Source organism: Felis catus, chromosome A3 (genome assembly GCF_018350175.1).
Source record: "Felis catus isolate Fca126 chromosome A3, F.catus_Fca126_mat1.0, whole genome shotgun sequence".
Lineage (NCBI taxonomy): Eukaryota > Metazoa > Chordata > Mammalia > Carnivora > Felidae > Felis > Felis catus.
In genome coordinates, this window is record NC_058370.1 from 111,839,620 (window position 1) to 111,867,217 (window position 27,598).

A 27,598-nucleotide genomic window follows, 5' to 3' on the forward strand; every position below is an offset into this window, starting at 1 on the left:
TTGGAGGAAGACCCTGCAGGCCCCTTGCCACACAAAGTGTGGTCCTCAGAGCCCAGTATCAGCATCAGCTGGGAAATGCAGAGTCTTAGGCCTTCTCCATCCTTACGGAATGAGAATTTGCATTTTAATGAGATCCTTAGGAAATTTGCATGCACATTAAACTTTGAGAAGGAAAGGCAATATTAAGCTTAGATGTTTATAGTAGTATTCTGTCTAAATCAAGTAGGAGGCAAAGAAATGAAAATGGAGATGAAGTTTATTTCATTTTCCTTAGGGTTATGACTACACAATTGAAAACCTTGGCATGTGTGTGTATGTGTGTGTGTGTAGATATGTGTGTATTTTGTTCAATTAAGAGTCATGTGTGGATAAAATAAATAAGAGTGAAACCTGATGAGTAAAGAAATGACACCTCTTCAGTGTAGTGAAAACAAGGAGAGTAGAAGGGCTACAATTTATTAGACATTCAGCAGATGCGACCTCTATCTCAAGGAGGCCACTGGTACAGCCCATTGAAACTGGAGTCATCTAAGGATATAGTCCCAGATTTTTCAAGATATGGAAATAAATTTGTGCAAAGTTATCCAGTTGTAAGCATTAAAATCTAATTAGATTTTATTTAAAAGAAAGGGAAAAACAAAACAAAAACAAAAAAAACCAAAAACAATGCTGTCTGAGCCAATACTTTGTGCAACAATAATCATAGATCTAGTATGTAGATTGCCATTCATGACCTGTTTCCATATCACTGAGACAAGACCAAATATAAATGCATACTCATTTGAATATCCAGGCAATGTAATGGTTTGGTAACGATTTGCCTAGATTAATTTAAGCCTGATCTTAATTAAAATAGTATCCCTGCCTAGTCCTGAGGAGCCCAAATCTGAAGGGTTTGGTGTCTATAAGCATCACATTGACATCTGCAAGCCCTATTTCACAAATGTTTGATGTATACTTAAAACATGCATTGTCATTCATATTTCTGTGAAACTAAGTGTTTGGACAAAAGAATTTAAGAACTCCTAAATGCCATTTATTGAGAGCTTCTTATATGTTCATCACCCATTTAGTACAGAACAATCCTAAGTAGTAGTGTTTTCTATATATCATATTTAATGGAATCAAGAAAAAAGCACTGGAAAAAAAGACTTCCTTTCCATGACTCCCAGTAAGGTAATTGTCTCCAGACTGTATAGGTGGTTTCTAATTCCCAGAGGCCACCTCCCAAGCTGGCCAGCCCCAGCTTAAGCTCTAGAGCCAGGCAAATCTCTTCTGCAGCAATATCACTAGCTTTCAGCTTTTTTCCTTACCTCTTGTCCTGCAGTCAATACATCTGTTGTTTCTTTCCATTTTACTTTGTATGGTCATCCTGTCTGCTAACCTACATTAATGACAACCATAAGCTTTCTTCTACTTCCAAATGTAATATGAAAATGTAACATGAAAATGGTTGTATTTCAAAAATGAATACATGGAATAAATGAATGATGAATGGCAAGATAGATAGATAAATAGATATTAAAGACCTATGACAGAAGTGTGGAGAAATTATTGGCTTTTTTTTTGACAATGGGGACATTTTGTATACCCCCTCATTATACCCACTCATTACCTCTCATTGTGTTTTACATATAGGACTAGCTGTTACCATAGATGCCCTTGCTTTTAGAAAGGAGCATTCTATACAGTTTGTTTCCTTTGAATATTCATCAAATAAAGCAAAGAATTGGGTATTTTTATCCCATTCAGTCTTTAATGGATGATAAGAATCAAAGCAACTCATCTAATTGCAATTTACCTACTATGAGATGATTGTCAAAACGGTTATTACAAAGCAAAATGAACCAATTTAGTGAACAATAACAGCATCCAATACTGTTGAGAATGTGGAGTAACAGGGACTGTCTTCTTTGCTGGTAGGAATTAAATTGGGTAGATCAACCATGAAAGACAGATTGGTGGTTTCTTGCAAAACTAAACATGCTCTTACCACACAATCCAGCAATGGTGTTCCTGAGTATTTACCCAAAGGAGCTGATAACTTATGTCCGCACAAAAACCTGTACATGGATGTTTAGAGCAAATGTATCCATAATTACCAAACCTTAGAAGGAACCAAGATATCTCTCAGTTAGTGAATGGGTAAACTGTGGTACATTCAGACAATGGACCATTATTCAGAGTTTAAAAGAAACGAGACACCAAGCCATGAAAAGACATGGAGGAAACTTAAAGGCATATTATTTATTGAAAGAAGCCAATCTGAAAAAGCCAAGTACACAATGATTTCTATTATCTGACCTTCTAAAAAAAAGGCAAAACTTTGGAGACAGTGAACAGGTCAGTGGTTGCCAGGTGGACACAGGGAAAATGAATAGGTGGAATACACAACACTTTTAGGGCAATGAAAATGCTACATATGATGGAGACAGGCCATTGTACATTTGTCCAGACCCAGGGAATAATCAACATGAAGAGTGAATTCTAATTAAACTATGGTCATTGGGTGATCATGATGTACCAGTCCAGGTTCATCAGTGTAACAGATATACCACGGTTGCATGGGGGATGTTGATACTGGGGAAGGCTAGGAATGTGTGTGGGGCAGGGGGGATATGGGAAATCCCTGTATCTTCCCCTCAATTTTGCTGTGAACATAAAACTGCTCTACAAAACATAAGATCTTTAAGTTAGTTGGTATGTGAAGAATCAGGACAGTGTGAGAAGAGGGAAATGGAAAACAACCATTTTTCCAAAGAAAAGCAATTATTAGGTGCCAACCCTGAGAGGGCTCATATGTTTGAACAAAGATTGTTCACAATCATAACTATGCTCCATAAGCTAATAGTATGCTCTTGAAATTGATGACGAAATAGACATTATCAGGGAGAAACAGAAACTATGAAAGGAACCCAGTGTTAGTTTTGGCATGAAAAATAAAATACCTCAAATAACAAAAATTCATTGGATGGCTCCAATAGCACAATGGACAAGACAGGACAAAGAGTGATTTGAGGACAGAGAAGCAGAAATTATCCCTTCTGAAGCACAGAGAAAATAAAATTCAAAATCAAAAGAACAAAGAAGCCAAGAGTCTTGAATCTGGTGGGACAACATAGAGAAGTCTAACATTCATTCACGTCAATGGAGTCTCAGAAGGAAAGGAGATGAAGAATGCTTCGAGTAATGTATTTGAAAAAACAATAGCCCTAAATACCAAAATTTGCTGAAAGGCCTATTTGTAGTTTGAAGAAGCTCAACCAACTCCACAAAGAAAAACTCAAGATAATCATGATCAGACAATATTACCAAAGCACTGAAAACCAAAATGAAGAAAAGCCAGAGAAAAACATTACACATAACATAGAAAGAAACAAAAAAGTTAAATAACTATGGATTTCTTACCAGTAACTCTTATTGGAAGAGGACATCAAGAGGACGTGACCGCTAGTTGACCCTTGAACTACAAGGGGCAATTCATTGAAAGCCCCTCACCCCTCACCTCTCCTTGGAATATAGATTTGGTCCACCATTCCCACACCTGGAGTTATTTTAAAGGTCGAAGCCTTGAGAGAGCAATGTGGTATTCAGATCAGATGAACCTTGTTAAGACCTCTATATAAATGTAAAGAGTGTGATGAGGCACAGAGATTTACTTGTCCTGAGGTTGCCCGAGGCGAGTGTTGTTTGTGTAAGTTTCCTTGCACAGGTAGGCCAGCCACCTACCTATCTGGAACCCTTTGCCTCCTCCTTCAGTCTCTCTGCCTTCCAGGCACAGGGGCCAGTCTGCAAACCAGCAACCACGGAGGTGAGAAGACTGGAACATCTAAAAAGTGCTGAAGGAAGAGAACTGTCGGTCTGGAATTCTATAGCTGACAAAAATGTCCTTTCCAAAGGAGACCAAATGAAGTCTTTCTAAGTGAAGGAAAACTATGATAGTTTTCCAATAGCAAGCATGCGCTCAAAGAAATGCTAAAGCAAGTTTTTCAGGTTGGAAAGAAATAATAGCAGAAGGAAACTTGGAACGCCAGGAATAAAGGAGAAACAAGAAAAGTGGTAAATATCTGGGTAAGTTTAGTATTTTCTTCATTTTGAGAAAACATCTATGCCCGTTGAAAACATGATATATAACACTTCTAGTGGAACTTTCATGATTACAGATCCAATACAGGTGAAGTTATAACCTAATTGAGGGCAAACTCGCTACATCATTCTAAGGCTTCTTTACTTGGTATGGGATAAAATTAACTTCAAGTAGCCTGAAAAGTTACTTACATATTTTGTAATCCCTAAAACCACTAAAAGCCATACAAAGAAATATGGCCCAAAGCCAAGAAATGAGTTAAAATAGAATACTGTATGAATTGTTGATATAATCTAAAAGAAAATAAATAAGATCCTTTAATTCATATATTTGCAGATACATTAATAGATCTATTTGAACAGAGACTTTCTAAGAGGAGTGTGTGTTATGCAACATTTCCAAAATTGATAGCGTTAAGTAAAAGTTTAGAGGATTCTATACTTAAGTATTATTACTTGTTCAGGAGCAAAATGGGTTACATGAATTACTTGGTTCTATGGAAAGTAAAAGAGCTGAGTTTTCAGCTTTTTTGTTTGTTTTGGGGGGGGGTTGTTTTGTTTTTGGCTTTACATGTTCTCAAATGGGGGTAGGATGAATTGATTACAAAGAGTTGGCACAGAATTTACTTCCTTGGTATTGATACATAGATACGTGGCTTTTGTGTTCCAGAAGTTTTTCTCTGTGAGTACAAATGATAAAGCTCTAAGACATTAACTTGCAGAAACAGGAGATGATGAATATACCTATACACAGGTTTAAAATCAAATAGGTAGCTGATAACTTATGTGAAGAAAATAAAATTGGAAAGTGATATTGGATGGGTAACCTGTGATATTAGAAATAAATAAGGAAAAAAGTAGCCATGTAAAAAACTAAGGGAAACTACAAAAAGACACTAAAGAAACTACAAAAATTAGTGTGATAGAACAGTAAAAAGAAAAGATAGGGAAAAATGGCCACCGAGTTAGCAAAATTTATTACCAAAACCACCAAAATTATTTCAAGAATGGAGTGGTTACACATCTCAAATGCTGCTGGTAGAATCCCTAAGAAGATACCAGGGTTTTTTTTTTTTTTTTTTTTTCATTGGCTTCAGTACAGGGTAATCATCGGTAACCTTGAAAAGAGCTCTCCTTAAAATTTCAAGTACGAAAGCTTGGTGAAAGTTGGCTGAGGAGCACCGAGGAGATGAATGAATGAATAAGCTGAGAATATTTCTCGAAGCACTTTATTATGAGGGTAAACTGAACTAGAAAAGTAGCCGGATAGCAATATGTTGGCATAATATATGTTTATATTTTTAATGCAAACCTGTTATTGATCTGATGGGACAGATCTCGCGGTAGCGAGAGATGGAATTGAGGATCACAGCCAAGAGGATATTGGCAAGAACAAAGTCATAAGTGGTATGGGTTCAGAAAAGTAGAAGGGTCAGAAGGAGAAGAGTAAAACCAGGGTGCAGATATGGCTCTGGGTACAGGTAGTTTGAAGTGTCTGCATGTGCTAAGTTCTATCAGTCAAGGTGCTCGGTTGCAAATCAGAAACCAACTCTGACTTGAACTAAAAAAAGAAAATAATAAAATTGTATCTGGATCAAGTAGCTCAAGATACTGAGTCATGGTGAACTGAGTCTACAGCTATGCAGGCAAGTAGAATACCTGGAAAAAAAAAAGCAGAATTGACCCAGGGAGAATGTTGCTACTTGCAAATGATACCAAATATATTCAACAGAGATAAAATTAGGTATTACAGGCTTCCATAGCACTTCTGAAACTTTGGCATGAATTTCCCTATTGGCACCAATTTCTCTTTACCTAACTTTTACCTACCACTGAGAGTTCTCAGTTAGACTCTTAATCTGAAATGGGGACATTTGACGAATCAAAAAACACATGCTAAGCATAGAGGGTGTGATGTGGATGTGTTTGTTTCAAAATTGGACTGTAGAGTTTAACCGAACTAGAAAATGTATACTCCTGAGAACTTGATTATTACTACATTAAGAAGACCATTCTCCATAACTAGCCACCAAAAATACTTAAAAATATCTTTACCAAATAACATACTTACTACACAATGTTGAACTTTTGAAACTTTGAATGTGGCAAACTTAGTATTCTACTTCTTCAGTACTACACCTGGAGAACTAACCAATGAAATGAGTAAGTAAAAAGGAATAAAATACTCAGATTCAAAATGTGAAAAAAAGACCTCACTTGCAGATAGGATTGAAATGCCTATAAAAGACTAAAAGTGAACTGATAAATTTGACAATTCTGATGATTTATTCAATTAAAATAAGTACATAGAAATCACTGGTTCCTGAATATTAACCATCAAAAAAATCTATATAATCATGAAAATAACATGGTAAGAAATAAACCTAAGAAAATGCATAGAAGTTTTCAATGTGTTAAAAAATGGACAGATGGATTGGTTTCATGGATTGGAGTCATTAGTGCTATAAATACCGATTGTAGGGGCGCCTGAGTGGCGCAGTCGGTTAAGCGTCCGACTTCAGCCAGGTCACGATCTCGCGGTCCGTGAGTTCGAGCCCCGCGTCAGGCTCTGGGCTGATGGCTCAGAGCCTGGAGCCTGTTTCCGATTCTGTGTCTCCCTCTCTCTCTGCCCCTCCCCCGTTCATGCTCTGTCTCTCTCTCTCCCAAAAAAAATAAATGTTGAAAAAAAAAATTAAAAAAAAAAAACCGATTGTATCCAAACTAACTTTTGGATTCAGTAAAACCTCAATCAAAATTCCCACAAGATATAAAACTATTCTGAAGAGAGTATATAATTTTTGATGATCAAGAATGATCAAAATAATCTTTAAGGGGAAGAACACAGCTAAAATATTCATACATTCAGTTCTTAATATCTATATACTGTGGTGAAAACAGTTCAGTATTGTTAAAAATGATCCATTTGCCTATCATTGTGCAAAATAAACCAGAAAACAATTTACACATATATGGACATCCTGTATACAAGCGAGAGTTTTATATAACCTATCATCCACTAACTCTACCAGTTACAACCTTAAAATTTTACCTATGTAAGAAGATACATGGATGATGATACCAGATTTATTCATAAGAGTCCCAACCTGAAAATTTTTGAAATGGGCATCAATGGCAGCATTCTTAGTAAAAGGTGGTGTATGAGAATACTATACACCAATAAAAATACTTTACAACAATGAACATGGACTACAGTTTCAAGAATCCATACATAAAAAACCTAATATTGGAAAATGTAATCTTCAAGAAGAATACATTTAGTAAAGCTAGGTAACAGGTACAATTATGTTTTACAAATCTGATCTTTCTCTCAGGGTTAGGTAGAGAAATAACATGAAGGAATGCACTAGAAGATTTTGTTGGTGAGAGGATATTGGTTAATTTTATGTGCCAGCTTGCATGGGCCATGGAGTGCCCAGATATCCAGTTAAACATCATTCTGGGTGTGTCTGTGAAGGTGTTTCTGGATTAGATTGACACTTGAATTTGTAGATTGAATAGAGTAGATTGCTCTCCGTAATGTGAGTTGATCCCATCTGTTAAAGGCTTGAATAGAAAAAAAAAAAAAAAAAAAAATGCCATCTTCAGTGAGTGAGATGAAAACTCTCCTGCCTGAATTCTTTTGATCTGGAATATGTTTTTGTTTTGTTTTTCCCCCTGCCTTTAGTCTAAAGTTGAAACATTGTCTCTTTCTAGATTTCAAGCCTGCTCCTCTAAAGACCAGAACCCCTTCATTAGCTCTCCTAGATACCCAGCCTGTCCACTGCAGATCTTGGAACTCATCAGTGTCCATAATGTTGTAAGTAAAGTAACTTTATTTTTTTATATAAATAATCTCTCTTCATATGTATAAACACACACACACAGAGTTTGGTTTCTCTGGAGATTTTAACTTAGGGGTACTTATAATAATTTTTTACTTCATGATCATTCTTCAAAATCTACATGCTTTACCCTTGCTTCTGTATTATGCATTCCTCAAAAAAACCTAAAACACATAAGCAAAGTGAGCAGTTGCCAATCTCTCTCCAGAAGTCTACTTAGGGAATTTTTATCCCCTTTTTCTTGGTGTCTCCTGTGTAATCCACCTTTGAATTTCGGTACAAAAATGGCTATCCCTTAAATAAAACATTCCCTAGAAATGAAGCTTTAAGTTCTCACCAAATAGTTTAATGAAGTTCTCCATTTTTTACTTCCATTTTTATCTCCACTAATTTAGGTAGTGAGTTTTAATTCTGGCAAAACATTGGCATGTGAATTTTGGCTTTGGGGGTAGGTTTCCTTTAGGTTTCAAATGTGGGTGGGAGAAGGGTAGAAAGCCATCAAAAGAGAGTTTAACATTGGCGTAAGGTAAGATCAAAATTCCGGAGAGGAACACATTTCTCAGGCATTACTTGGCTCGATAAATACAGTTCAGCTGGTAAATCCACCATCTGTCTTGAAAGCTCAGTGGGCATAAAGATGTTCCAATTATTACAGGGACCTCAGGGCATCGCTAAGTTCCTGTAGCTATGCAACTTTGTGTTTGTGATAGATTTCTGAAGAGAAGATAAATAACTACCATCATATTCTCCAGGCACCTCAGAACCATCATTATGGGTTGCTAGTCCAATATTTCCGTAACGTTGTGGGTATTAGTTAATTCTTAGTATTCTTAAATATTGTATTAGAATTAACAATAGAATGTTGGATTAGGACTGATAATAGTGAAAGATTACAGTGCCAATTGTAGGGACGTGACAAATCCTGTTAGAATTTATATGCCTCAGAAGTGATGATAGTGGAGTTGCTGTACTCCTGTGAGGTGTGTTTATAAGCAATCAGGATCATCATATGTTTGATGTGTATGTGGAATTTAGTAAAGAGTATAAAAAACAGCTAATTTTGTTTCTATTACATTATTTCTTGGTTCATAGGATAAATGATGACAGAGAGTGAAAAACAAATGCTTCAAATTACTAAATGATCTCTTTGTTACCTGACATATGTCATGTGGCTTCCCAGAGTGCCACTTTGTTTCTAAAAGAATCCTAAAGCACAGAAATAACTGTCTCAGTAATTGGAAATGCATATTATATCTACTATGTTCTATGAAATAACAAGATGTAGTTAAATGATAAAAAATACATAGAAAGGTTCTATAAGGTATGCAATTCTATAAAAACCAAGGTATTCTAGCTCATTCTTCTGGTTTATTAAATATTTCCTCCCAGTAAATTGCACTTTTATATAATATATAAACTATAATGAAATGCATGTTTTACTAAAATACACCTGATTCTAAAGTAATACTGAAATTTTCATGTCCTATGTAGCATCAGTGTGTGTGTGTGTGTATTGTATGTACCCACAAGCACATGTACATACACACACATAGGAAGATAAAGGTATTTAAGCTAAAAAGAACAAAAATATGTTCATACATATGTATATGTATGTGTATGTATAATCACTATTATCCCTATAGAAGTGGATAAACTCTAAATTTCAAATAGAGTATTAGAAATTATGGAATACTCCCTTGTAAGCATTAATACCGTTAGTGACTTAATGTCCAGTTATGTGGGAGGTAATCAAATGTTTTCAAAGAATTAATATTAAAGAGAATGATCTTTATTTTAAAAATACACAACAATCATTTTGGGGTAACTGTGAAAATTACAATATCAATATTTCAGATGAACTGTATTTGCATATAGAAGTTTCTCCTGTCTTAAATGGAGAGATAACAGGTGATTTTTCCACATTCCAGAATGCTCAAGGAAACTGTATATAGTGTGTGTCAGACCTTAGGTGTGTATATAGGGATTTAAAAACATTAAATTTTAAGACTTCTAGTGTACTAAAGCTTACTCTTGGACTTTCTTCGTTTTGCCTTGAAATGTTCTTTATTAGACCCCTAAATGCTCAAAGAAGGAAAACCTGTACACCTCAATTTGATAGCATTTTTTCATTTTGAATGAACCTGAAAATAGTGAAAAACTGCCTTTTAATGTTAACAAATTGTTCATATTTTATTTAAATGAAAATAAGTAAAATGAGTTAAATGGGCTTTTCCTGACCATGTCAGGCACCATGATATTCATTTCATTTTTATATAAATCATTAAAGACTGAATCCTGTATAAAATCTAAAATGGTAGTAAAATAAAACTGAGATAGTAGTAAACTAATCAGTAAAGGTTCTGGACAGAATGTTTTAATTTTGTAATTAGGCAATTTTCGTTAGCAAGGAATGATTTCAAAGAACTATTACACGTCTGTAGAGTTGAGCATAACCATAACCATACTGGTACCAGCATTCTTCAGACCAATAAAATGGAACTGGAAAGGAGGACACAATCCAAAGAAAAGCTGTATTTACAAGTTTGTTAACATTCAAACCTTTAATGAAAAGGACACTTAAATTTCTTTGAAGTGGAATAAGATTTTTCTTAAAAACAATCAAAATAGGTTCTACCCCTACAAAGCAGATTATCAGTCTTTGCTATCCATTGTCCTGTGATAACAACAATTGTTACATAAAGTTTTTCCAGGTAACGGATTGCTCGTAGCAAAGGTGAGTTTGATACCATCCATCTTCAAGTATGGATAGACCTGGGAGTGGCATTGAAGTATTTTATTCTTGCGATTCTAAGTACGCAGGAGATAATTCCTCTGTATAGGAGACCTAGATGGCAGAAATGGAATGGGGTGGGGGCATATCTTTATTTTCATCTAAGATAGAAACTTATGACATAGACTGTCACAAATCGTAATAAGAAACCTAGATGATTAACAGTGTTCCAGTAAATTAAATGTTCCTAAATATATCAGGCCTGTAACTTTTAAAACCTCTTCATTGTGAAAATTAATATTCAATAGCTCTGTATTTTAAGAATTTTTTTATTTTTGCAAGGAAAAGTTTAAGCAAAACGTAAAAAAAAATACTTAATAGGGTAAATGAGGAATAAACTGAGTAAATTTAGACAAATAAAATGTGTACTCCAGACGGTCATCTTGAGATTGGGCCCCACATAGGGCCCTGTGCTGTGTGTGGAGCCTGCTTAAGAGTCTCTCTCTCTCCTGTTGGCTTTGCCCACCCTCCCCCCCCAACCCCACTTCCCTCCCCAGGCTTACACTCTGGCACATGTGCTCTCTCAAAAAAAAAATGTTGAACTTGCTCTAATATTGATCATATTTCAACATCCTTAGTAAATATTTTAAAAATTAGTTATGTATGCCATGTAAAGTTGGAAAGAATTTTGAAGCCAATTTGTTGCCGAAGTCCACAATGTTGTATAACCCTTTCTCCCTTAGATGGTGTGAAATTGTTTATCAGTTCTGCCTCCTCAGATTCTCGTTTTAATTTGTTCTCCATCTCCATCTATGTTCTTCCACCAAAAGCACTTTTCAGATGCTTGATTGACATGACTTGTTTAGATGCTTGTAATGTGGGTGTTAAGTGCTTGTAGTGTGGGTGTAGGAATGTGCATGCTAATAGATGAAAGTAGCATGTCCCATCCCCAGAGATGCAGCATTTCTTAAACAGGTCAAACATCTTAAGGACTGAAGCCACGGAATGTTAATGATTGCTTCCTAATACTCTACAAAGTGGGAAAGCAAGTCGGATGAAATGGTGGCATCAGGGGCCTCTTGGTACCTGAAATTGAACCACTTAGTAAATAACATCTGAGTGCAGCTAAGGGATTTAACTACTACCATTTCAGATCCAATATTGATACTACCTAGCAAAAAATCACTTCTTAAATAGAGCTACTCTGAATCAACTTTACTCATAATAACCATTCTAAACAATACACTGACACTTAGGATTACATGGAAAAACCAAAAATGGTCCTAGTAGCCATATACAGTATGCTATGCTACTTGTATACAAGTATACTTGGATTGCAAGTAACTTGTTCTGCCGGTGTTCTGCAGGATGAGCAAACATGTCTAATAAATTTTAACTTGTATTGCAAGACATCACTTGATTATCAAGTAGTCCATGACACAATGTCATGTGACCACAACTGGGCCAATAGTTCTTGAAATATCGCTTGAATATACAAGTGCTTTGGATTACAAGTATGTTTCTGGGATGAATTATGCTTGCAAACCAAGGTTTTTAAAATGCTACTCGCCTAATTCTGAACTGCAGCCAGAATTGAGATCTGTTAGTGTTCAGCCTATTTTGAGCTTGTAGTCTGGTCTAGTTTGGGGTCTAATTGACTGGCATTTTTACCATCAACTGCTTTGGTTCATGGTGTGCTATCTTTAAAACTCTTCCTTTAAACAATACTGCAAATTGGCTTTGCTTGATCACAATTCTCATTGAGCATAATTAGCTCTAAATGACTTTTGATGATTTCCAAAATTTAAATTCATCCTTCAGTGGTAAAGACTTGATATTCTAGACCTAAAAAGGAAGGAGCAATCTCCAAAAGCACTTCTGAACCTTGTGTTCCAAGGTAGCTGTATGAAATGGACCAGTACTTGGGGAAATGCTTAAGTTCTAATATATTCTTAAAATGCTTTCCTTGGGGGCACCTGGAGCGTGCTTCAGGATCTGTGTCTCTCTTTCTGCACCTCCCCTACTCATGCTCTCTGTGTCTCAAAAATAAACAATAAAAAATAAATATGTTCTCCTTATTTTATAGTGATGACTAATAGGAAGGGAAGTATGGATTTAATTGCTCACACACATTTCTAGTAATAATCAATATTTTGTATATTAAAAGTGAGCAGTTCAATTCTCCTAAATGAGAATTGCTAAAATTTCATCTAGATTGAGTATATATTTACTGTTTGTGTGCATGTTGGTTTTTAAATAAAAGCCTTAAAATGGACTGGAGCATAGGAGATTTTAAGGGACATGTTTAGCATACATAAAAAAAAAAAGATTTAAGAACTTTAACATCTTTAAGTTTAATTGAAAACACTTTTTATCTTGGGTTGAAAATGGTCTTTGAGTTTCCCTATTTCACAATTGGAGATTTTTAAAGAAATACAGGATTTTTTAAATATATGGAACTATTGCAATTGTAATGTCTTGACAGGAAGAGACCATAAGCAACTAGCTATATAAAATGAACCAAATTGACCTCTCCTATAAGACGAAACATGTACACTTCTTCTGCAAGGGAAATAGACAAACTCCCATCAGAAACAGAGGCAGTACCTCTCAGTGGCACATCTGTCCATAGAGCTGCTAGGAAGGGGTGACAGCTGCCTATGTGAGCATCAACACAAGATCTGTCCTAGCTATGTCATTGTCCTTTGAAACCTGTAACTAAATAACTTCTGTTGATGAACAACTCTGACCAACAACCTATGCATCCTTACCTTTGATAGGAAATGCTTAGGGCCTTCCATGACCCTCTTGAGCCAAACTTGGCATCAGGAAAACCATATCCTCTAGAGCAAAAAGAATAGTTGGTGCTCTTAAACAAGACCACTGCCTTCAGTTTTGTAGAATTACAGGAAGTCCATTTTATCATAATATATCATTGTAACTGAATGCTGATTCCGTGTATGGTCCAATGATCTTAATCCACTTGTCCACATAGATCTCTTCTACATAGACCTGGACATTTTTAATCCTACTTGAAACTTCATCTGCAACTTGAATATTAATACTTCTTGATAGGTCTCAAAACATCCTATCAGGCAACTTAAGTGCTATTTGTGCTATTTTAAAAGTGATTGTACAGATGTGAATAATGGATGACAGTAAAATAGAACAATATCTCAAGTTGGTGATCTATACCAAATCAGGTTTAGTAGTCAGTTTTTTTTCTTTCTTTGAAAAATATATCTTGTAATATTGTAAAATAAAGAGTTTTACCACTAGAAAATTAAGGTAATGTTGGAGGTATAACAGGCATTAGTTTTTAATAGTGAATATTAGTGTAGTGATTATAGAACCTCATGTTTCTTTCACTCATCTTCTTGTTATCCATACATATTTCAGACTTTAAATGATTGAAGAAAATCGATGACCTATTTTTACTGATAATTCTTCATGAAAAAAAAAAAAAACTCAATCCAAAGTATAAGTTGTACAGAATGGAAGTCCAATATTCTTAGACTTAATTTAGCAGTCTTGTTAACAAATGAAGAGATAAGATTGTTAAATCTGAATTACTTTGTTTAAATCAGGGATTCATAATCTGTGAAGAACAGTGAAAGAATTTGAGTCCTAGAAAAACAAATTTTGTGAATGCCTGTTTTAAATGCACATGTCTGCATTTACAGATGTTCACTTTCTGGTAAGGGACTTCATTAAACTTATACGTGTAGATTTGACCCAGGAAGGACTAAGAAATACTGACCTTCTCTCGTGCTTGGCTCTACAATATGGGGCCTTCCTACAAGAGCTATAATGGAAGAGAAAATGTCTTCTTCATACTTGGTCTACTGGTCTTAGTTAGGATGACCATATATTCTAGTTTATCCAAACTGTCCCAAATGAAACTGCAGTGCCTTCCTAACTATTGGGTGGAGGATTTCTTTGTTCTTCAAAGTGTCCCAGTTTGGAAAATAATTTATGCCATCATTCCCCTAAACACAGTCTGAAACCAATTGTCTGCAATCTAATTTCAGCTCTACCGCTGGCTAATTTTGTGACCTGGCACAGCTTAAATACTCCGTTTCTTCTGCTGTAAAACAAAGTTATTATATTCACTACTATCTGCTTTCTAGGGCTGCAGTAGTGGTACGTGGGTTAAGGTTGTTGAAATTTCGAGAACAGGAATTATACACATATGTAAAGTAACAGTTTTTTTTAATTGAATTATATTTTAAATTTATATTGAATCCTAGTTGGCACACAGGTTCTGTTAGTTTCAGGTGTACAACATAGTGATTTGAGAACTCTGTATCTTATGCTGTGCTCACCATGAGTGTAGTTACCATCTCTCACCATACACTATTACAGTGTCATTTACTACGTTCCGTGTGTTGTACCCTTATTCCCATGACTTACTCATTCCATAACTGGAAGCTTGTATTTCCCACTCCCCTTGAATGAAAGAGACGCTCTTTAAAGCCTGACTCCTCCTCAGGAATGTTTGAATTTCATCAGTGATGGAAAAAAATCCTTAATATACTATAGAGAAATGTGCTCAGAAGAAATTTGGAAATACCCAGAGAATTCTAACCACTACAATAAGCCAGCCACAGTGGGAATCAACCTTAATTGAGATATCACTGACATGTAACATTGTATATGTTTAAGGTATACAATATACTTTGATATAAATCAAAGGTGGTAAAATGTTTACCACAAAATGTTAACATTTTATCACCTCATGTAATTAGGAATTATGTCAATTACATCTCAACAAAACTGGAAAAAATTAGCTGACACATAGTGGACCCCTAATAAATGTATGTTGGGGAAAGTAGGGGAGGGTAGGTTTTGAGGCTGACTACTCAGAGTAGGAAGCAATCCTACTTCGAGTATAAGCAGACAGGACGTTCTTGGGAAGACAAAAATATGCCCCCTACCCCAAACTCTTTCATTTGACTATGGAATTGCATTTTTTGATCTCCTTTAAGGAGCCATAGTGAATACCTCCTAATTTAGCAATAACCTCAGCAAAACAAAACAAAACTGAAGCTAGGACTGGTTTTGTGACCCGAAGTCCATAAAACTGTTGGCAGCTTCTTCTATCTTCTTAATTAATTCGGCTTTTTTAAGTTACCATTGAACCTTGTGAAAATAGCATTCATAAGAACGTTTTAAACTTACATAGTCTTTTATTAGAATACTCCTAGCCATTTTAGATGTAAGGCAGATTAAGTATCTTTCCCTCCATTTAAATGGAACTAGCCTCTCCAAAGGAATTCATCAGAAGTCTGCAAAATTTTCATCACCTGTTTAAGAAAACATTTTAAAAAGTTATAAACTATAAATGTTTATTACTTAGAAACTGCATGTTCTATCAGTAACAACATTGAATGTTAAAACTAAATGTTCTTATTGATAAATATTCATAGAAAATTTGTTTTCTCGATTTTTTTTTTTACCCATCATGTTTCAATTTCCTCATCTGGAATGAAGCATCTGTACTGTAGGATTCTTGGAAGAATTACTTAAATGTATATTGAGTGCCCAAGATCATAATACAACAAGTGCCAGCTACTGTTTCCAGTACATCCCCAGTGGAATGTATTTTCCACCCTCCATGGCTCACATACATCACTTTGGAGATCAGTCTCTTAAACTGTTATTTTCTATAATTATATATGTCTTCTAGTTAAAGACCCCACTCGGTGTCTTAATTTTATATGTCGCTTAATATTTCAGTCTTTACTTGGAATTGAGAAAATAGAATGCATTAAGATGAATTGCTATATGTTTAAAATTTCACTCCTCAGTCATTTGATATTGGCCAGAATGTTTCTCTATGTGTAGATGTTTCATCATCCGTCAATTATATAAATCTTCTTTTTCCCTACACCAAAAGATTATTGTAAGAAATGGTCTAGTGTGTGAATATTACTTTAAATCCAAGAGTGGCAAGGAGACTAAAATACATTATTAGATTGGAGGCACTATGCTTGGTGCTTTTAATTAAACTCCTAAGTAAATGTTATTAAAATGATTCCTAATTGTTGAGGAAGTATAACTAGAAGTATGCTGTAAATGATGATGAAATATTTGTCTTAATTGTTTGAGGGGAAAGTCCTAAGTGAAATACTCATATGCTGGTAAGAATATTAGGGGTATGTGCAAGTTATCCAAATTAAAACGAACTTCCCTATAATTGCACTTCAAAAGAAGCTTTGTGGTACTCAAAACACATTTTGCTAAAAATTTTCATTCTTGGCTAAGGAGAAAAACTGTTAAGTCTCTTTATCTTTTATTTTTGCACATTCCCTGGGGGCACTGCCCCCCCCCCCCAATTTACGAGTATATAAGGACTTTGTTGTGCTACTTAAATCTAGTTTTCCATTAACAGCTGCGTTGACTTTTTTTCTTTCCAAAGAAAAATCAGAGAAAGTATTAGCGTAGTAACAAGAAGCTATGAAATGTATCTAGACATAAGTAATCTCTGCTTTCTAAATCAAAGGAGTTGTGTACATTAAGCATGTTTGAAGTAATACATGGATTTACAATGAAAACTTCCCCTTTGACTTTCTTTTTAATTTCCAGTTTTATCGATGTGTAATTGACAAATAAAAATTGTATGTATTTAAGGTGTACAACCTAGTGTTTTTGTTTTGTTTTTTGTTTTTTGCCTTTTTTTTTTAATGTTTATTTTAGAAAGAGTGCTCAAATGAGGGAGGGACAGAAAAAAGGGAGACAGAGTATCTGATGCAGGCTCTGCACTGAGAGCTCAGAGCCCAATGCAGGGCAGGGATTCATGCCATGAACCCAAGTCGGATGCTCGACTGACTGAGCCACCCAGGCGCCCCAACTGAGTGTTTTAATATATGCATACATTGTGAAGTAAATCCCACAATCAATATAATTAATATATCTCTCATGGGGGTGGAGAGGGAAATGGGAAGATGTTAGTCAAGGGGTACTAAGTATGTGTTGTAGAAGATAATTAAATTCTAGAAAAATAATGTACTACAATGTGACTATAGTTAAAATACTCTGCTGTATAATTTAAACTTGGAATGACGGTAGATCTTACAGGTTTTCACCACTTTGATTTTCTAGTAAATACTAGCTTCCATAACTCAATAGACTTGTATCAGAACAACAATAAAAAAAAGTGACAAACTTCCAGTAAATGGAAGTGAAGCACACTTTATAACTTCTGTTATAAGGCTTGTATTACCTCAAAACCAAACAATGATATCACATGAGATGCAAACCACAGACTAATGTGTTCATAAATAGGAGCTGGAAAAGGATAGACACACAAATCAATGGGGCAGAATGAAAAGCCCAAAAATAGAACCATATATGGAGTTAATAAAAGCAACACAGTGGAGAGAGCATAGTATTTTCAATGATCGGTGCTGGAAAATTTGAACATTAACAGTAAATACATCTCGGGGTGCCTGGGTGGCTCAGTGGTTTAAGTGGCCGACTTTGGCTCACGTCATGATATTGCGGTTCACGAGTTCAAGGCCAGCGTTGGGCTTTGTGCTCAGAACCTGGAGCCTGCTTCGGATTCTGTGCTTCTATCTCTCTCTGCCCCTTGCTTGCTCTATTTCTCTTTCTCAAAAAAAAAAAAAAAAAAAAAAAAAAAAAAAAAAAATATATATATATATATGTATATATATATATATAATAAATCTTCATGCCAAGTTATATCCTACACTGTTAACTCATAAGCCCAGGTATTAACTCTTAAAACATGAATCTTGTTAAAGCAGCATAACAGAGAATCTTTGTGACCTTGTATTCAGCAAAATTACATTGCTTAGGACATCAAAAGAAAATACCTTGGACTACAGAATTTAAATCTTCCATTAATATGGTCTGTCACATTAAGTTTTTGTGTACTATGAGCATTTTTTGCATCCCAGGAATAAATCCCAATTAGTCATGGTGTATGATCCTTTTGATGTGATGAATTTGTTTTGCTAGAATTTTGTGGAGAATTTTGCATCTATGTTCATCACGGATTTCCACTCCTAGTTTTCATGTGGTGTCCTTAGCTGGCTTTGGTATCAGTTCTGGCCTTGTAAAATATGTTGGGGAGTGTTCTCTTTTTTTTTTTGCAAAATTTTTGGAGGAGTTTGACAAAGATTGGCACTAGTATTCTTTAAATGTTTGGCAGAATTCACCAGTGAAGTCATCAGGCTAAGGACTTTCCCTGGTTGGGATTCCAGTTTTTGATTACCAATTCAATCTCTTCACTTGTTATTGATATGTTAGCATTTTCTACTTATTCTGGATTAAGTCTTGGTGGGCTATATACTTCTAAAAATTTATTTTAGATAAATATTTAATTATTGACATATAATTGTTCACGGTCGTGTTATGATTCATTGTATTTCTGTGGTATGAATTGTAATGTCTCCTTTTTCTTTCTTAATTTTATTAATTTGACTCCTGTCTTTTTTTTCCCCTAAGTTGGTCTATCGAAAGACTTGTCATTCGTATCTTTTCAAAAACCCAACTCTTTTGTTAATCTTTACTACTGTTTTCCTGTTTTCTGTTTTATGTATTTCTGCTCTAATTTTTATTTCCTTCCTTTTGCCACCTTTGGGTTTAATTTTTTTTCCTAGTCCCTTGAGGTGTAAAGCTACATTGTTTGAGATCTTTCTTTCAGTCTTTTTTTAAGTAATTTCCAGTTTTTATTAGTTAACCTACATTGTAATATTAGTTTCAGATGTAGAATTTAGTGATTCATCACTTACGTATATCACCCAGTACTCATTACAACAATTGTCTTCCTTAATAACCACCATCTTTTTAATCCAGTATCTTTTTGGATTTGAAAATTAAATGCATTTTCATTTTCCTCTTGGAATTTCTTTTGTTGTATTTCAAAGGTTTTGGTATGTTGTGGTTCCAATTTCATTTGCCTTGAGATATTTATTTGCTTTTTGATAATTTCTTTGATGGTTGCTCAGGAGTGTGTTGTTTAATTTCCTCATAATTGCAAATTTTCCAGCTTTCCTTCTGGTACTGATTTTTAATTTCATACCGTTGTGGTCAGAGAGATCATTGATATAGTTTCTATCTTCTTGAATTTGTTGAGGCTTTTTTTTATGGCTTAACATATGATCTATCCTAGAAGATGTTCTGTGTGTTTGAAAAGAATGTATATTCTGTTGGATAGTATGTTCTGTAGATGTCTGTATGGTGTGTTCAGTCTATGGTGTTGAGAAATTTTGCATCTACATTCAGTGGATATTAGCCTGTAGTTTTCTTCACCAAAACATTGGTAATAACTCTTGAAATACTTGGTAGAATTCCTAGTGAAACCATCTCCTTGGCTTCTCTTTGCTGAGATATTTTTAAATGACTAGGTTTCCTTACTCGTTATTGGTCTGTTCAGATTCTCTATTCATTCATGACTCAGTTTAGGATAAAAATCACATAATTGTATCAATAGATGAAGAAAAAATTTGACAAAATGCTAGATATAGGATAAATTAGGTATAGGATAAATTTACCTCAATAGAATGAAAACCATATATGAAAAGCCTATACTTAACATTATATTCAATACTGAAAACTGAAAGGTTTTCCTATAAGATTAGAAACAAGGCAAGAATGTCCATTCTCATCATTTCCATTCAACATTGTGCTGGAATTGGGGAAAGGGATCAGAGATAGTTGGGAGGGAATAGAACCACTCATTGTCTTGACATTGTAAGTGATTAAAAAGCTATAGTTAGCCATGAATAACATGGATTTGAACTGCGTAGGTCCATTTATACATGGATTTCTTTTGCTAAATATAGTATTGTAAATGTATTTTCCCTTATGATTTTGTTAACATTTTCTTTAGCTTCAGTGTAAGAATAAAGTTTATAATACATGGAACATATAAAATATGGCTCAATCAACTGTTAGTTGCTATTAGTTGGGGGAGTCAGAAGTTATACATGGATTTTTGACTTCCCAGGGGGTTAGTGCCTTGAATCTCCATATTGTTCAAGAGTCAACTGTATATATATTTCTTACATCCCCAGGGTCAACTGTGTATATATTTCCTATAGCCCACATAACTGTACACAAAACATGTGAATTTTGCTTCATGTACATTGGGTCTTGGTAAACCTGACTTCAAAAAATTGCAAAATTAGTTACACTATTGAATTTTTCATAAAAATTTTAAACGTTACATTTTATGTATATTATCAAAAATAGAACTCCATGGTTTTTGATTATTTTTGACACTGAAAACAAAACCTTCAATGATTTTACACCCAAGTTAAACTACTGAGAAACTGGAATTATCGATACTATTTTTGCAGTCACTGTATTACTGAGCAGTGAACATATGGTTTTGACATAAAATCACTTAGTTTCTCGTCTCCACTCTGCCACAATATGGATAGAACTCAATAGTGATGTTGTGACATTTAATTAAGTCCATGTATTGAAAGCACTTGTCACACAGCCAGCCCTGCTTAGGTACTCAGTAATAATTAGATCTCCTCTACTGTAAATGAGGGAAATGAAGGTGCTTCAGTAATTTACTCCAAGGTCACAGCTAGTAGTTAGTGAATTAAAACATAAATTCAGGTTTCTGACACCATATTCCATGATGTCAACATATACAATACTCCCTTAACTACTTATTGTGAACTGATCTTGATGTTTCATTGAAAAATAATGACTTAGATGAAGCAGACAAGGAGATACATGTATATGAAACTTCACCGAGTGAACGATCATTATGTTAAAATAGAAAAATTAGAATCAAGAATATTAGAACAAAGCCATTGGATTTTTAAAAAATAGTCTTCCATTCTATAGTGGCAATAAGACTGAGTTACCTATTAAGTTTTTGTTACTTGTTTTATTTTATTGTGTATATGCAGTGTGAGTAAATGAACTGACTGTTGTTTTAGAAATTTTTATCTAATACGGGTTCTATAATATAATTGGCATTAAGAACAAGAAAAACATATTTGAAAAAAAATTATCTCTGAATAGTTGGCCCCCAGTGTTCTATTAGTTCCAGGTGTACAGAGTAGTGATGCACTTCTTTATAGGTTATGCTGTGCTCGCCACAAGGGTAGCAACCATCTGTCACTATACAACGCTATTACAATGTCATTGACTATATTCCCTATGCCGTGCCTTTTACTCTCATGACTTCTAAACCTCTTTTACTCACTTATTGCAATGAGTGACTGACAGGCTATCTCCAGCAACCTTAAAATTGTTTCTTTGTGGGCCATGATAGTTGGACTTGAGAATAAAGATAACTTGGTTTGTTGTAATATTTAAATCCGTGTTTTAATTAAACTATTTATAATTTTTAATTAAAAAATTTGAATATCTTAGGTTTCCAAAATAAGATTTAAATAAAATTTCACACACCCTTAAATAGAATATAAATAATACTTGAACATCTAATTTTTTTTTCATTTTTTTGAGAGGGAGAAGAAGGGTACAAGTGAGCGAGGGGCAAAGGGGGAGAAAGAGACAGACAAGGAGGTATGGACGGAGCAAGGGAGGGAGAAAGGAGGCTCACTTACTACTTAAGATGGGATTCGAACTCCTGAACCTTGAGATCATGACCTGAGTTGAAGTCAGATGCTTAATGACTGCCTGAACATCTAAGTATTTTAATGGAGCAGAAAGACATCATTAAGGTTTTATTAAAAGTTTTGTTTTATGAGGCTCAACAAGCTAACTAATATAAATATAGTGCTCTGTAGTTTACAAAGTGTTTTTCATATTACAAGGAACTAACTTTACATAACACTGGGCAATTAACTCCATAAAATAAATTAAAATTGTTACTATTTCCTATATTTAGTTCAATATATCTTATTGAACTAATCAAAGAACTGGAATGACAACCTCTCATGAAATTGGGGCTGTGGAAAAGTCGTCCATGTAAAAGGCTGTAAAACCTTTATTCCCCAGCCCATGAATATAGCAAGAAAGATAGTCTCTTGTTAGGCTTTTATGGGGGTGGGGGGGAAGTACCTTTTGAGAAACTGTAATTCTAAACCTTTGCTTCTCATACATGTGGCATCCAAGTTTACCCTAGGGATTAACCTCCAAACAAGAAATGAAAGACTGATAGTATTTGGTGAAAACACTGGGGTGGTAATTAAAAACTACTATAAACGACCTCTCTGAAGAAACTGGCACAGACCAGATCACACAAAGTTTATATTCTATGGGTAGAGAATTTTCAATAAGAAGTATAGTCTATAAAAGGAACCAGAGGATGACAAAAAAATTAAATAACTAATAAATTTCTAGAAATGAGAAAATTGAGTGAAATTAAAACCTAGTAAGAGTTAAACATTGGATTATATACAGCTGAAGAGATAATTAATATAAAAAATAGATCTGAGGAAAGTATCCAGAAGGCAGCACAGGACTGTGGTAATGAGATTAAGAGAGATGGAGAATAGAAGATGTTCCCAAATGCAACGAATAGGAGTTGTAGAAGGTAACAAAAATTGCATAGAGAGGCATTAGTCACAAAGATAATGCCAGGCGATTTCAAAGAATTGAAGAAAACCTGTACATATTCACACTGGCAAAGTACACACCTGGAAACGTTCAGTGGAAGTTTGGGACACCAAGGACGATTATCTTAAAAGCAGAGAAAAAGAAATTATGACCAGGATTCAGATGACAGTGGACTTCTTACCCACAAAGTACTAGTACCATATGAATACAAAGTATTAAAATCATTCCCAAATCCAAATCCTTCATATCATAAATCATCACTGAGGAGTGAGAGCAAAGGGAAGACCTTTTCAGAAAAACAAATAGTAATGGATGTACTTTGGAGAAAAGGATAATCCTCCAGAATAAAGTGAGATGAAACATTGGTAAGAAAATAAATTGCTAATTCATGCAGGATATATAAATTGCCACTGATTTTAAGATAACAAAATGATTTCAGAATTGAGTGAAATGAGGTAAAACTTCTATAAAGTTAACTTGGAGGGTGGTACCTGTTGGTGAGAAAGGTTTTATCATTCTTAGTTCCTTACATTTTGTTTTAAAGATCATGGAAATTAAACATAAGTAAAAACCTCGTAAGTCAAGTATTAACACTGAAATAATTCCTCAAGTAAAATGTACACATTATGAACTAATAGAAAAAGTGGGAAAAATGAACTATAAAGAACTCAAATCCAAGAGAAGCTAGGGAAAAAGTAAAAAAATAAAAATAAACTAATACAATGCTTTCAGCATAGTAGGAGATAAATGAATATGTTTTATACTAATATCTTGAAAATTGATAAAGAATATTTCTAAAGACATTTTCATTAAAAATGCAAAGTATTAAATTGGTTTTTCCATGTAATGCATCCTACACTATTGAGAATGTGGGGCAATGCACACGGTAATTTTATGAGGGGAAAATATAAATAATGTTAGAAAGGTTTGAAAAATATAAATCCTCAATTTGGAAATACTTAGAGTATAAAACGTTGATTTCTATAGGGCAAGTACTTTCATCTAAAACAGTATTTTGCTTGTTTGGACAGACACTGGTATTAATTTCTTAAGGATTATTGTTATTCTTGAATCTGCTGTGTAATCTACATTGCCTTTAATATAATAGGAGCTCTAGTAATACTGGCTACAGCACTGAAATAGCATTTACTGTCTTAGGTATGGTATAGGGGAATTACCTTTTTCTGGGTCATTTGGCTTTTACTGATAAGGGGCTTTGCTGAATTATGTCTCCAATAGCTGCAGATTGGAGGATATGAGCTTTAAGAGCAGTTCGAAGACTGTTATGAACATATTTCATAATTATTAAGAGCAAGGAGTTTGTTCCAGTATATATAGTCAAACTCTAGGAAGTAATTAGTTCACATGATAATTTTCAATCTAGGAAGTGAATTGTGGACCCTGACTGCAGTGTCTGAAATTTCCTGCCTGAACCCGACTTGTCATATTACTAAACCCTAATGTTGAATTGCTAATGTTTGGCCATCGTAACAGTATCTTCCATTAACACTTTAGCAGTAATAACATGTGCCAAGAGACTCATCGTAAGTTGAGAATGCTGTAAATCAAAAATGCATCAAATACACATAATCTGAACGCCATAGCTTAGCCTCGCCAAACTTAATCATTCTGGGAAGACTTACGTTAGCCTGCAGTGGGGCAAAGTCCTCTAACACAAAGCTATTTTATAATAAAGTATGGAGTATCTCATGTAATTTATTGAATACTGGTAGAAACAGAATGGCCGTATGGGTACAGAATTGTTATAAGTGTATCTATCAGTTGTTCACGCTCACGATCACGTAGCTGACCGTGAGCTGCAGCTTGCTGCCACTGCCCAGCCTCACAAGGATTCTTATACCAAATATTGTTAGTCCGGGAACATATCAGCAATCAGAATTTAAAGTACGGTTTCTACTGAATGCATATTGTGTTCCAACCATTGTAAACTCAAAAAAAAAAAAAAATCCAAGTCGAATATTGTACATATCGGCTGTACAATAACCAAGACAGAAGAATGATCTAATGTAGGCTAGGAAACAGTCAAAAATGAGATGTTGATTATTTGGTTTGGGAGGAGTAGAGGCTACAGGCTAAAGTGTCCCCCAGGGGAAGCAGCATGACAAGGGTGCCAAAGGATGGACCTTGAGCAAGTTTAAAAGATGTGTTTACTAATGTTTCTTGTTCGTGCATAATAATTCTCGGGGTGCCCGGGTGGCTCTGTTGGTTAAGCGTCCGACTTCGGCTCAGGTCACGATCTCACAGTCCGTGCTGCCTCGGGCTCTGTGCTGACAGCTCAGAGCCTGGAGTCTGATTCTGTGTCTCCCTTTCTCTCTGCCCCTCCCCTGCTCAAGCTCTGTCTCTCTCTGTCTCAAAAATAAATAAAGACATTAAGATTTGTTTTAAAAATAATTATGTATTCTACCTTTTAATGTGGTTTTTCCCACTTAAATGATTTTATTCTAATTTAGGGCAGCATATATACATTTACTGCGTGTGAAGGTTAATACGTGCAAAATAATATATATGAGGAAACTGCTACATTCAGACATTGTATTAAAGACTAGTGGGATTATTAAAATGAAGGAGACCCAATTCCTACCCCTAAGGCTTCTTTCTCTAAGGATACTGCAAATAGCAATTACAAAGCACATGATGGAAACAAAAGGAGGTTCTGAGAATAGATTTGATGACCAGAGGTAAGTAGCCAATGCTCTTACTGAGATTGCAGTAGAATGAACATGTAAGTACTTATGAGTACAATTGATATTTGTGCATCATTGGAAGACTTGGTGGAGAGGAATAGTGATAGGAAGCAAGTGTATGAAGTTGATAGATGATGTATGTTCATCCCCTGTGCAGTGTTAGGACTAACCATAACACTGACGGTCTATTGTCAGGAATAGACCCTACATGGGTAGCGCAGGGAATTAAAATGTTAATATGACTTTGACAGGTGGGATCAGTGAATGTAGTTTATGCATGGAAAATAGGTTCTGTGATCAACTTCCTTGGAAAATCCATACAGAAGAGTGGATTCCTTACTGCAGAGCTTTTCATAGTGTTCAGTTACATTCATGTTGAATCTCAAGAAGGAAACTAAAATATGCAATGTTTTCTGGATGTACTGCAATGCGGAACTTCCCTTTGTAGAATATTTTTAAAAATTAACGTTCTGAAGAACACACTTTGTGAGTCACATTATGATGCCTATTAGACCTGTGCGGGAAATAGTGGTATGCCTAATTATCTTTGATAAATAATACCTTATTCTGAATAAGGATATTGGATTACCTATTTCAATTTATCATTGTAATTTACACAGTTGTCTGAAAGCAATAGAAAAATTTGAATGGCATAATATATTTTTGAACATGTATAATTGATGATTGTGGATAAATGTTTCACTATATTAGGTTCCACAGTAAGGGGATAATGATTGATAACTTAAAGTCAAATGTACTGTTAAGTAATAAAAACTTTGAAATGTGAAGTTGATATGAAAATGACAAGCATAAGTAGCTTTGCACAAGTTAAGTTTCATTGTCACGTATACTCAATTAACTGAAAAAGTGACATAGTGATGAGGGCACTGGACTCTGATCCAGGACCTGGGTTTTTTGCCCAGGCCTGTCATTAATTATCAGTGTGTTCTTGCACAAATGAATTAATCTCTTTATCTTAGAATGGATGGGGTTCTTAGAGATTATATAGTTTAGTAACCTGATTGATCTTAATCCTCGGAATACAGGTTGGAATAAAATATGTTATTCAGACATTCTAAGGTTAACCTTTATTTTGAGAATTTTCAATACTGAAGTGGGGTAAGGATTTGTAAGATTTTGTAGGATCAATTGCTTGATATTATTCATCAATCAGCAGATAGGTTGGTTCAAGGTTTCCCAAAATTTATTACACCTGGTGAGCTTTTAAACACCAGTGCTTATGCAGGCATCATTAATTTACAGTCGCTGTTGGATGGACTCAAGTAAAAGTATTTTTCAAAGCTTCAGGTAATTCTAAACTTGAGAACCAAAGAGTTAGTAATCATTATCAGTGGTTATTTTTTTAGCAAAAATAGGATAATATGAGTTACAGTTGACCCAAACCCCCAAATTATAGCCAAATGGGACACATTGCTTACAGGTGCCTGAATCCTTGCATCTAGAGGTGTATGAGAAATCATCCTGAGGAGTGCCCTTTTGAGAAAATTGATAGAAGGGAAGTTTTAGATATTTTCCAGCATGGTAACCTGGTCTTTTATAATTACAGAGATAAAATTTCTCTTGAATATATATGATCACACACTTGCATTTTACATGCAAAGTTGTTAATGCTCAGAGAATTAAAATAGAATTGTCAAAGTCACAATGCTCCTGAGTAGTTAAGCTTAAAAATATGTCTCCAGATTTCTGGAAAAAAA

General features: G+C 34.8%; 1 long non-coding RNA gene across 5 annotated transcripts in view; it reads left to right on the forward strand.

Annotated features, from left to right (window-relative positions):
- The first annotated feature begins 3,665 nt into the window (after positions 1 to 3,665).
- LOC123384555 overlaps positions 3,666 to 27,598 on the forward strand; it is a 281,002-nt gene continuing 257,069 nt past the window's right edge. Inside the window, exons 1-4 of one of the 5 annotated variants that reach the window (XR_006595827.1) lie at positions 3,666 to 4,071; positions 7,801 to 7,900; positions 15,152 to 15,303; positions 16,153 to 17,286. This is a non-coding gene — a long non-coding RNA (uncharacterized LOC123384555). Of the gene's footprint in view, positions 4,072 to 7,800; positions 7,904 to 15,151; positions 15,304 to 16,152; positions 17,287 to 27,598 lie in introns of those variants that run through there. The other 4 variants (XR_006595829.1, XR_006595825.1, XR_006595826.1 and 1 more) reach the window with 4 other exon arrangements.